Genomic DNA, 13,065 nt, shown 5'->3' with positions numbered 1-13,065 from the left:
TTACAAAACATCTCTAGTTCATTCAGGTTTGATGGCTTCCGAGCATGGACAGCTCTCTAACTCACACCACAGATTTTCAATTATATTCAGGTCTGGGGACTGAGATGGGGACTGAGATGGCCATTCCAGAACCTTGTACTTGTTCCTCTGCATGAATGCCTTAGTGGATTTTGAGCAGTGTTTCGGGTCGTTGTCTTGTTGAAAGATCCAGCCCGCGCAGCTTCAGCTTTGTCACTGATTCCTGGACATTGGTCTCCAGAATCTGCTGATACTGAGTGGAATCCATGCGTCCCTCAACTTTGACAAGATTCCCAGTCCCTGCACTGGCCACACAGCCCCACAGCATGATGGAACCACCACCATATTTTACTGTAGGTAGCAGGTGTTTTTCTTGGAATGCTGTGTTCTTTTTCCTCCATGCATAACGCCCTTGTTATGCCCAAATAACTCAATTTTAGTGTCATCAGTCCACAGCACCTAATTCCAAAATTAAGCTGGCTTGTCCAAATGTGCTTGAGCAGACCTCAAGCGGCTCTGTTTGTGCTTCCTCATCACTCTCGCATACAGCATCTCCTTGTGTAAAGTGCGCCAAATGGTTGAACGATGCACAGTGATTCCATCTGCTGCAAGATGATGTTGTAGGACTTTGGTGCTGGTCTGTGGGTTGACTCTGACTGTTCTCACCATTCGTCGCTTCTGTCTATCCGAAATCTTTCTTGGTCTGCCACTTTGAGTCTTAACTTGAACTGAGCCTGTGGTCTTCCATTTCCTCAATATGTTCCTAACTGTAGAAACAGACAGCTTAAATCTCTGGGACAGCTTTCTGTATCCTTCCCCTAAACCATGATGGTGAACAATCTTTGTCTTCAGGTCATTTGAGAGTTGTTTTGTGACCCCCATGTTGGTACTCTTCAGAGAAAATTAAAGGAGGAGGGAAACTTACAATTGACCCCCTTAAATACTCTTTCTCATTATAGGATTCACCTGTGTATGTAGGTCAGGGGTCACTGAGCTTACCAAGCCAATTTGAGTTCCAATAATTAGTTCTAAAACTTTTGGAATCAATAAAATGACAACGGTGCCCAAATTTATGCACCTGCCTGATTTTGTTTGAACAATTATTGCACACTTTCTGTAAATCCAATAAACTTCATTTCACTTCTCAAATATCATTGTGTGTGTCTCCTATATGATATATTTAACTGACATTTTTTATCGTAACAACCAACGATTTATACAGGAAAATAATGACATTTAACAAGGTTGTCCAAACTTTTGCATCCCACTGTATGTATGTATGCCTGTTTTGTGTACATGCATCTATTGCAATTCAATGAAAGTTTTGTATGAATTGTTTTTTTGTTGTTAAGAAATTCATAGCATCATTTATTTACTTTTACCATAGCTTTGCTATTTATTAGTGCCATCTTTCTAAGAGAGATCCAAAAGTAAAATCTGAATTCTACACCTGTACCCAATTCTTCAATATCTTCATCATCATTCTCAAATCTTTACCCACAAATTTCAACTTTTAGGGCTCTGAAAAGGTGGAAAGGTCTTACTGAATTAAGAATAAAACTGCACAACAAGCAACATTTAATGTTTCAAGATTGGAGACAAAATATTTTACTCTATGGCCTGTAGATGAGGTATAAAATATACTAAACAGGTTCTGTGTAAATATAAACAAAATAACACGTTCCAGTTCATAAATTAAACAAAGTCCGTAGGTATACCTCACCAGTATGTCCACCTTCGCATCCCATAACACTAGGGATGCTTCATTCAGGTTTTTTAAAGCCGAAACTGGTCACCGATTTTCATGTTACTTGATTGATTGGATTCTGATACAGCTTCTGATTTGTTTTTCTTTATCCCTTAAAAAAATTTTACACTAAGCTCCTGCATAACCAGATGCATAGAAGCTTTATCTTCTTACTGTATATAATATGCTACCATGGCTGTTCATTTGTCTGTCCAGGATTTTAAATCACCTGTAGCTCGCAAACCATTTGAACTATTGACCTGAAATTTGGTACACATATACTACATGACGTTTACTGTCCGCTTTTGTGGTGATGATTGACCTCCAAGGTTATTCCTCTTTTTATTTTTATTTTATTGTAGAATCAACTCTTGGCAGTGGACAGCAGGGCGGTCATGTGGCACATGCGTATGGGTGCCGTTCTCATCCCTACCACCTTTGCCGTCACTTCCCCTACACCTTCATATCTTAAATCATTCTTGAGGCAGATTGAAGATTTAAGTGCCAGCTTAACTGAAAAATTAAGAAAAACGTATTACATAATTGCAACACAAACACTGACTTAATAACTTTAAACGCGAAAAGATGCCGACAGAAGGAGAGAAGAAGCGGGCCGCTAGGGTGGGGGAAAAGAAGAGCTGCTCAGGAAACAACAAGCGCATCAACCTCTGAGCAAATGAATGCTAAACAGAGACAGAGAAAGAGGATGAAAACTAGGAATGCTTAAGTCAAGTGTATTCACTGCACGCTATCATGCGCTGTTACTGGTTTCCTATATTTAAGTGTACAGGGTGGGCCATTTATATGGATACACCTTAATAAAATGGGAATGGTTGGTGATATTAACTTCCTGTTTGTGACACATTAGTATATGTGAGGGGGGAAACTTTTCAAGATGGGTGGTGACCATGGTGGCCATTTTGAAGTCGGCCATTTTGGATCCAACTTTTTTTTTCTTTCAATAGGAAGAGGGTCATGTGACACTTCAAACTTATTGGAAATTTCACAAGAAAAACAATGGTGTGCTTGGTTTTAACGTAACTTTATTCTTTCATGAGTTATTTACAAGTTTCTCTTTGTTTACAGCCATTGACATGTCGCAGAGGTTAACACGCGAGGAGCGGATAGAAATTGTACTCATAAGGTAAAATTATGTGTGATCGGCAAATTTGCCAATCCAAGGTGCCTTAAAGGCAAAATTTACCTCCTTGTGGATTATCATCCACAGAGAAACTGTTGGATGGACGCTGACATTTTTACGAAGTAATTCCACCATTCTTTTGTTTCCAGTGTCAAAGAAAAATTTAAGAAAGAAAGGAAGTGCAGAGGATAGTAAAGTTCTGGTATGTGGTATGCACATGTGATAAGGAGAGACAAAGAATAAGTGGGCAAAAGAGTGATGGAAATGAAAGTATAGGGGAAGAGAAAGTGAGGAAAGCCAAAGTGGAGGTGGATGGATAAAGTAATAGAAGATTTGAAGGAAAGGGGTTTGAATGGGGAGGAGTTGCAAGACAGAGATATATGGAGAATGTTGATCAAGCGCATCAACCCCACATAGAAGTGGGAAAAGATGAAGTGAGAGAGAGAAGAAGAAAATTATGAAAAGACTTGACATGTGACTGGTCTCCACCTGCTATAGAGGTGAACATGTGAGAGGCAGCTGCTGTGTTTTACTAAGAGGGCATGCATATGAACTAAACTAAGCCATAAGCCAAAAAGTCAGGAAAACAGAGCCTTATACTGTATATCACTGAGATAAAATAGTTTCACTGTATGGGTGAAAATTGACTAATCTAAGCGGATGACTGCTACAGTGCATATAAAAGGCAAACATCCCCATGAAGGTTTTCACATTTTATTATAATACATGAAATCATAGTGAATTTAATTTGGCTTTTGACATTGATCAATATAAGACTCTAATGTCACAGTGATAATGGACTTCTGCAAAGTGGTCTACATTAACTACAAATATAAAATACAAAATAACTGATCTCAGAAGTCACTTAATAGATGCATCTTCAGCAGCAATTACAGTTTGACTATATAAGCCTCTATCGGCTTTGTACATTCTGGAGGCCAATTTCTTTCCCCATTCCTCTTTGCAAAACTGCTGAAGCTCTGTCAGGCTGCATGGCAATTGTGAGTGAATAGCCTTTAAGTCCAACCACAAAATTAGGCTGTTGGATTGAGAAATGTACCTGTATTTATCACACGTCTGAAAATTACTCCTACCAATTTCACTAAAAGTCAGACTAGGATAGGAATTTGGTAGAAATTTGTACCAGCCCATATTAGGTCATGAGAAGTACTTATGAAGCGTCCTACATCCTCTATCAGTGAGGAGTAGGAGATCATATTTATAATAATAATAATACATTTTATTTAATAGGCGCTTTTCTTAGCACTCAAGGTCACCTTACAATAAAATTAAACAACATTAGTAAAATAAAAACAAGAGAATGATAAATCACAAAGCAATAATTAGCAAACAAACAAAGATAACAGGCAGGAACAGTGTAGAACTCACAATTGGTATGCCAGCTTGAAAAGATAAGTTTTGAGGGCAGTTTTAAACTGTGTTATTGAATCAAGCTGACGTATATGAGGGGGAAGAGAATTCCCGAGTTGAGGAGCAGTATGAGAGACGCCTGAGCTCCCATAGCACTGAGTCTGATGTGTGGTAGAGAAAGTAGAGCTGCAGATGAGGATCTGAGTGAGCGAGAGGAGTGTAAGTCTGGAGGAGATCAGTGAGGTTGGGGCAATATTTGAGAATGAATGATGTCATGATTTTAAGACATCACTCATGAAGGCATATTGTAGTTTTCTGATAAGAACACTACAACTTCACTACAAAGATAACCATAATAATTGCAATAATAATATTCTTAGTAGTAATAGAAGAAGTAATTAAAAAGATATTCTTGTCTATCAATTATACTGTGTAATCAAACAAGAGGCACAATAGTACAACTATGTCCCAGACAGAGTTTAATCATCCAACATGACAGTAAGAAGGAGGCACTACTAACACATGGAATACATATGTTATCTACTTGAAACCTTCACTTATAGGGGCAGGTAAGTGGAACACAAAATCAATTTCACTTAAACAGAGGTATAGGTGCTAAGTTTTAATTTAAAAAGTTGTTTTTTAAAACTGCTATTTGGAAGTATGATTTTCCTCCATAAAGGGTGACCAATCAGGGAATGAGACATTGTAAAAAGCAGGATCCAATCAGGGAAGGGCTATGTGATAAGCACAAACAAATCAGAGGGCAATTGATAACTTTTGAAAAAGTAGACTCTTGTGTTTTTAAACGAAAGTGTACTAATGAGGACAATACATGGCCTCAGCACCCAGTACCAGCTCTTTGATTATAGATATCTAAACAGCAGACCACAAGCATTTGGCAAAGGTTACAATAACATACGTTTAGCTACTTTAAGTATTTATATAAGAAGTATTTGGTTCGTTCCATCTATCCATCCATTTCCAAAGCTTGTTTATCAAGAATAGGGATGCAGGATACCTGGAGCCTAGCCTAGTAAGCACTGGGCATAAGGCAATAACAATCTCTAGATAGGGTGCAAGTCCAACACAAAGTGAACACACACACACACACAAAGGGCTAATTTAGCATCCCCATCGATTAAACTGTCTATTATCAAATTAATGCACAGTATCCAGTAGATGTAACCTGGTGAAACCTCAGACAAAAACATTGAAAAGAAAATAAATGTAATAATGTTATAAGGTTGTAAGAATATAGCAAAGAATATATAGGTATTGAAACTCAGAAGATATGCTCCAGCTCTGGTGATATTTCATAGAAGATAAAATAAACTATTAACACACTAGAGATATAGGGTTCAAAGGTCAGGCTAATGTTATGTGCAGGAGACAAATTGGAGAGGATAATTGAATTAGAAGTAATACTGTACACTTCTAATACTTTAAGAACCTTACTTGTGTTTCTATCAATGAAATTTGTAGACATCCAGAAGCTGCTCTCTGGCAACTAAGGTTGGCAGGAAGTTTTTCCATGAGAAATGTAAATCTTGGTGTCATTTTCAAGTAGACATGCATATTATGAATGAAGCCAAGTTTTCATAGCCAGCAGGAAGCTGGAAACAATAGCTGTAAACTTCCTTTACTCTACTCTATTCATACCTTCCCTCAGAACTACGGTATGAATGATTAAATGCCTTTGCATTGTTTTTCCATTTTGTACTCAGCCACATCATAGTCACAAAGTAACACTGTATTAGTCTCACTCAGATATAGAAACATAGAAATGCACAAGTTAGTCCTCTTAGGACTATATTTTTGACTTACGTGTTAACACATGACTACAGCAATCTGATACCTCCACATGAGTTGAGTTAATACATCATAGTTTCAAATAAGTAGATATGACAGCCTGGATGGTGTGCAAAGGTTCAAGAATAACTGAGATCTCTATTATTCTTGTCTATGAAGAGAAAAAAATAATAAAAGGCAAAAATAGAATTTGCCAAGAGCTATATTTTCTACATTGTCAAAGTTCAATTCTGAAATAACTATGACAGACAGCATCCCTAAATGTTGCACAAAGTCCATCAAACCTTCCTAGTTGATGTGAACTAGCCAGTGAATTTTAAATAAATGTCATTTCCTGTGCCTCTTACAACTGTTACACTCCAGTCAACATATCTTTCATTATGGCCCTTGTGACATTTTGCTTGCTTACTCTCATAACTGAACTGCTTTGTTCAAACCCAGACAGATGTATTACTTTCCTGGAAATTATTCTAGTTTATCCTTGCAAATATTGCAAAGTCCACTTTCCTGATCTTTGGGTTTTTTAAACCTTCTTTTGTTTAAACATTTCCACAAGCAGTAGCTAACTGGTTACACTCCAGGTTTAGCTTGTATGTGTTAATGATACAATACTATTAAAACTGCAGTTTTAAATTGTAGATATCAGAACTGTATCAAAATCTAAAGAGCTAAACAAGATTTACCAGGACATGCAATGTCAGGTCTTGTCTGCTATATATAAGAAGGTACAATTGCATTAAGAACACCTGCTCTGCTATTTCCAGAATAAAATTTTAATTACATAACTTCCTACATAAGCTATTCAGATATGATTTTTTTTTCCTGATGCTAAATATTTCATCTTACAGTATTACTAGGTTGTTGTACCGTGTTAGCCATTATGAATGTAGAGAAAAGCCAAGCAAAATGACACCTTATATTGGCTAACTAAAAAGATTACAATATGCAAGCTTTCGAGGCAACTCAGGCAACTCAAGATGTTACATCTTGCCTGAAGAAGGGGCCTGAGTTGCCTCGAAAGCTTGCATATTGTAATCTTTTTAGTTAGCCAATAAAAGGTGTCATTTTGCTCATCTTACAGTATTTATATTGTTATAAAAAGCAATCTCTTGCTTAAAAATGTTTTCAGAATTTATTATAATCATTTCAGGAGGAAGTTGAAAATCACATGACAAATGTAAAAGGATTGATACTTTAAAAGCTTAAAACCAGAACTGTACTTCATTTAGAAATAACAGATCTCTGTCAAACACAACCCATAAGAATACCAGTGGGGTGATACTTTGTGGGAATCACATGATACTCTCATGATGGAGAAATTTCTCTCTTCTTACATGTGACTGTCACTGCCTTGGAGTCTTGCCTGTGTATTATTAGAATTCCAAGGGAAGAGTTAGAAATCCAGCTAGCTTACACTTTTTGGACTCCTTATGCAAGATACTTGTGTGTGCTTTTTCATAGCTTCTTTGATACTTTCTTCTTCCAATAAACATTTACTATTTGCTATACCTATCAATCTTTTGTTGTTTGTTCCTGCTTGAAATAAGCTAATTTTGATCATTAATATTTGTGTGTCTGTTCAGCGCTTTGAGGAGAGGTTGGACGTATGCACTGATAGTGCATTGCTGCACCCACCACACAACAAACCACCTGGATTGGGACCTAAGTACAGCAGGTGACCCCTCAGCACCACACTGGAACAGCATAAACTTTTTTACAATAGTTGAAGTGCCAATCCTGCCTCCAACCCCCAAGTTTTCCCTGTAAGTTGGAGGACCTGTTTGTAGGGCTGGATGTAGATTAATGTCATACCCAGGACAAAACAATTGCAGGTCAAGTTAAAGGTCTTGCTCAAGGTCCCAATGGAGTAGAGTAACTTTTGACTTTTACGGGATTTGAACCAGCAACCTTCTTATTGCCGGCTCAGATCCCTAGGCTCAGAACCACCACTCCACCTCAGCGCTCTGGGCCATTACTAAATCTGCCCTATTTACTACATTGGTAGTTGAAAAACAACTAATGAATATATTATTTAATGTGACCTTATAAAATCAACTTTAATTTGATATCAATTCATACACACTTATGAAGACTTAGTTAAGTAGCACTGCAATTGATAATGTAATGCAGTGGTTCTCAAGTTCAGTCCTGATGGCACCCTGCGGCTACAGTTCCAGTCCCAACCAATTTGTTTTAATTGGACCATTAATTAAGCAAGCTGTAAGAAGTTTCAAATAGGTTATATTAACCTTTGACAGATAGATAGATAAATAGAGAGTGAGAGATAGATAGAGAGATATCCCAAGGTGAAACATAGCTTTTACGGAGGCTTAATTAATACATTTTATAACAACAACCACAGTGAGGCAGTATAAAGGCCTTTGGTATGAAAGAGCCTCTTGGTGCACTTCTGATGAATATTTAGTTGGCTGAAAGTACTTAATGCTACTGTGTCAGAGAGGGGAGGTGCAGCATTTTTTATAATGGCCATCAGTAGTGCATCATTCTATCCTCTGTATAGTACATCCCATAACTGAGCCTGCCTTCTTAATCAGCTTGTTGGTACAGTGGGCCTCTCTTGAAGTAAAGTCATAAGCCCAGCAAACCACAGGCCATCACAGAAGTGAAAAACATGGAAGCGGTATCACTACCCATACAGAAGGAACACAGTCTCCTTTAGGTAAGAAGAAGAAGAAGGGGTTTGGGATATGGGGGGTTTGAAACAAACACAGTCTGCTCTGCTTTTTCTTATGTAGCGGGGTGGCCAACTCTGATCCTGGAGAGCTGCACTGGCTGCAGGTTTTTGTTCCAACCATGTTGCTTAATTAGAAGCCAATCATGACCAATAACAGATCTTATTTAATTTCATGGCTTGGTAGTTTTAACTCTACCATGTTTGTTCATTCTTAAAAATGGACTCCCCTTTTCTAGTGATACATGCATCATCCAAGTCATTTGAAGCCTAAAACAGATGAGTAATTTTCACTTCTTCACTTTGATTCTGAGTACTTAATTAAACCACATAGTGAACAATGAATACACACAGATGAAAATGGAGTCAAGCTAGATCTAGAACTGCTAGTTCCTTTGTCATTTGCATCTTATTTCACATAAGGAGCATTTAAAACAATGAATACAGCTGGTTCAATACAGAGGGTTCAAAACCTTAACAAGTGAGACAACTAAAATAAACCAGAAAAATGTCACTTGAGCAAATGCTCCATCAGTAATGAATGATTTTTCATGAAGCAATTGGGTTGGAACAAAAACCTGAAGCCACTGTGGCCCTCCAAGACCCACATTGCTCAGTCCTGATTTAATGGGTCCGAGTCTTTCCTACCCTCACCTATGGTCATGAGCTATGGGTAGTGACGGAAAGAACAAGATCGCAAAAACAAGCGGCTGAAATGAGTTTCCTCCGCAGGGTGTCTGGGCTTTCCCTTAAAGACAGGGTGAGAAGCTCAGTCATCCAGGAGGGGCTCAGAGTAGAGCCGCTGCTCCTCCGCATCGAGAGGAGTCAGATGAGGTGGCTCGGACATCTGATCAGGATGCCTCCTGGACGCCTCCCTGGTGAGGTGTTCGGGCACGTCCAACTGGGAGAAGGCCCCGGGGAAGACCCAGGACACGCTGGAGGGACTCTCTCCCAGCTGGCCTGGGAAGTCCTTGGGATTCTCCCAAAAGAGCTAGAAGAAGTCGCCGGGGAGAGTGAAGTCTGGGCCTCTCTGCTCAAGCTGCTGCCCCTACGACCCGACCTCAGATAAGCGGAAGAGGATGGATGGATGGAGTCTTAAATAGCAAATAAATTAAATGAAATTAATTAATAGCAAAACTAGTCACTAATTAAGAAAATGGTTAGAAAGAAAACCCGTAACCACTGTTTGCTCTACAGGATTGGAGTTGTCCACCCTTGTTATATAGTTTGTCTATGTTATGCAACCAATCCAGCCTGTCACTGATGTGGAACCCCAAGTACATGTAGCAGTGAACAGTCGTAAAGACACTTTGGTGTGGTAAAACTCAGTAAGATGTTCCTTCGTTTGGCTAATGTTAAGTTTCAGACAATTTGCACCAAGAAGCAAAGTTCTCCTCCTATACTCTGTTTATCAATACAACCTATTAGTTGAATTTCTGCAAGTGACATGGCCTAATGTCATAGAAGAGTCTGATTCGGCACAGATGGGTAAGAATACTTTTTCTTATTGTTTTAACATTTTGTTGTTTTTCAAATACTTTTAAGCCCTTATTTACTAATAAGAATACAAGTGAAAAAAAACCTGAAATAGCTTCCCTTTAGCATTCACTTATGTTTGCTCTCTTGTCTTTTCTGCTTTTCGCTGATTCAATTAACAAAACACACTCTACAAAAAAAGTAAACTGAAAAGAAAAAACTAAACTTATTTAAGCACTTAATGGATATGGCACAAAATACACATTTGCTATATGTCACCAACTTGGACGAATTAACAATACATCTATCAAACCACTGAAACATCAGGGAGCTTGGAGAAATAGGCAAAGTAATTGCATAGACTACCATACCATACTGTTTTCTAATCTCACTTAATCTTGGGCAGGGTCATGGGGGACTGTAGCCTAACCAAACATACATAAGGCTCGATGCAGTATCAATCCCAAGACAGGGAACCAGTCCATCGCTGAGTGAACACACTCACACACACAGACACATCACATTCATTCTTTAACAGTATAAAATCCTCACAAGCCCTTAGCAAAGCAAACAAGATTACAATACATCCATCTATCAATCCATTATCCAACCCGCTAAATCCTAACTACAGGTTCACAGGGGTCTGCTGGACCCAATACCGGCCACACCAAGCACACACTAGGGACAATTTAGGATCACCAGTGCACCTAACCTGCATGTCTTTGGATTGTGGGAGGAAACCAGAGCACCTGGAGGAAACCCACGCAGACACGGGAAGAACATGCAGACTCCACGCAGGGAGGACCTGGAAAGCAAATCGGGGTCTCCTAACTGCGAGGCAGCAGCAGCGCTACCACTGCACCACCATGCCGCCCGATTACAATACAGGTCCAATAAAAAAAAATAAAACTGTATGACAAATATAAGAAACTACTGAAAATGGAAAGAACTTGGAAAATCTTGGGGCATGAATATGACAGAACAAAGCTGCTATTGAAACAGAAATAATCAGCTGAAACTGGAGAAGTTGCCATCAAGTGAAGCACTGTAGTATTTTTTCAGAGTTCTAAAAGGAAAATGGCAAACATGAAGGAGGGCTTTGAACCTTTTAAAAATGAGCATACATAATGAGCAAATGAACTAAATTATCATTTTGCAGAAACTCATATTGCAAGTATTTGTGAAAATAAGAGTAACAGCAGAAGATATTAAAAGTCTGAAAGTGTCAAGTGTGACAGATTGTGTTAGTTAACGGCACAATTTCAGAGATAACTGTGTACCTGAGGAACATATTAATGTGAGTGGGCCTGAGATTGGTTAATACCCTGTCCGTGGTCATCCCTGCCTTATGTCTAACATAACCAAGATAGGCTCCAGCCTCACACAGCCCTAAATTAGACCAAGGGAGGTACAAATAGGGCTGTGGAGTCAGTAGATATATCCTTTGACTCTGACTCCTTAGTTTCCGGTACTTCTGACTCCGACTCCTCTGTATTTAATAAGCTAATGTATTTTCCATGTTGGTTAAAGGAAGACAACATACACGTCTTCATTTAACCACAGAACTACTAGCTAGTAAGCTGACTCTCTGCCATATTGGCCAGTTTAAACAAAAGACAAGAACCCATGAACACACACATCAGGCCATAGCACACACCTACACCTCCATCATTACACTTGCTTACACTCAAATGAACTTGTTAAAAAAGTTATATCTAAAACAAAATTATAAAACTTTTTGTAATGCGCCATAATCCAGATTACAATAAGTGAATGACTCAGCTGAACTTCACACTAGTAGTAGCACAACTATGCACTGGGCTTTATTCTTCCATCAGATAAGTACTTAATTATTGTTTGTGAAATTGGACATTTGAACTTGCTGTATTTTTTTTTCCCCATTACAATTTAACTTAATTAGGAGTCAGCGTCGGTACATTTTTGCCAACTCCAAGTACCCAAAATTATCTCCGACTCCACAGCCCTAGTTACAAAATGGTATATTTAACTTTCCCCATCTTCATCAACAAGACCCAGACACGCTAAAGTTACTCTACACCAGGGGTCCTCAATCACGGTCCTGAAGGGCCGCAGTGGCTGCAGGTTTTTGATCCAACCCAGTTACTTGAAAAGAAGCACTTACTTCTCAAGTAACACTTCTGCTTCACTTCAGTCGCCTTGCTTGTTAAGATTTTAAACTCTTATTGCTTATTTTAGTCTTAAACAGCTGTATTTTTAGTTTTTCGTTGCTCCTAATTAGCAATAACATGCAAATGACAAAAGACGCCAGCATTTCTCCATTTAGCTTATTACCATTTACACCTGTGTGTTTTTATAATGCACTATTGAGTTTAATTAAATACTTGGAAGGAAAGTGAAGAGAAAAAAGTGAAGGACTGAGAATTACTCATCCATTTTAGCCTTCAAACCATTTGGATGATATCCTTAGAAAGGGGAAGAAAATCTAGGATATGACAATTACCTGACATAGCAGAGTTAAAGCACTAACAAGCCATGACATTAAATTATTGGCAAGAATTGCTTTCTAATTAAGCAACCGGGTTAGAACAAAAACCTGCAGCCACTGCGGCCCTCCAGGACTGTGATTGAGGATCCCTGCTCTACACTATTAAAAGTGTCAGTTCTTTTATGGTACTTTATATGATTATGTAGTTTATTGTAGAACTATTACTTAAGAAAACCGTTTAATTCTGGGCAAGATTCTTTGCATATGAAATTATTACTTTGGATAATTAGAAGTTCCTAAAATTTCAATCATTAATGTGGAGTAGGCTACCTGTCAGGATA

At 38.4% G+C, this 13,065-nt stretch overlaps 1 protein-coding gene across 5 annotated transcripts in view; it reads right to left on the bottom strand.

The window, feature by feature from the left end:
- The window catches only part of gne (glucosamine (UDP-N-acetyl)-2-epimerase/N-acetylmannosamine kinase), a 95,148-nt gene that overhangs the window by 55,016 nt on the left and 27,067 nt on the right, over nucleotides 1–13,065 (bottom strand). Inside the window, exon 2 of one of the 5 annotated variants that reach the window (XM_039758269.1) lies at nucleotides 6,105–6,240. The exons of the other annotated variants lie outside the window; for them this stretch is intronic. The gene's annotated coding sequence lies outside the window, so the exon portion shown is untranslated. The remainder of the gene's footprint in view (nucleotides 1–6,104; nucleotides 6,241–13,065) is intronic. 5 annotated transcript variants of the gene reach the window in all.

Source organism: Polypterus senegalus, chromosome 7 (genome assembly GCF_016835505.1).
Source record: "Polypterus senegalus isolate Bchr_013 chromosome 7, ASM1683550v1, whole genome shotgun sequence".
NCBI lineage: Eukaryota > Metazoa > Chordata > Cladistia > Polypteriformes > Polypteridae > Polypterus > Polypterus senegalus.
The sequence above is the reverse complement of the archived record's forward strand: the minus strand, read 5'-3'. Positions and strand labels throughout refer to the sequence as shown.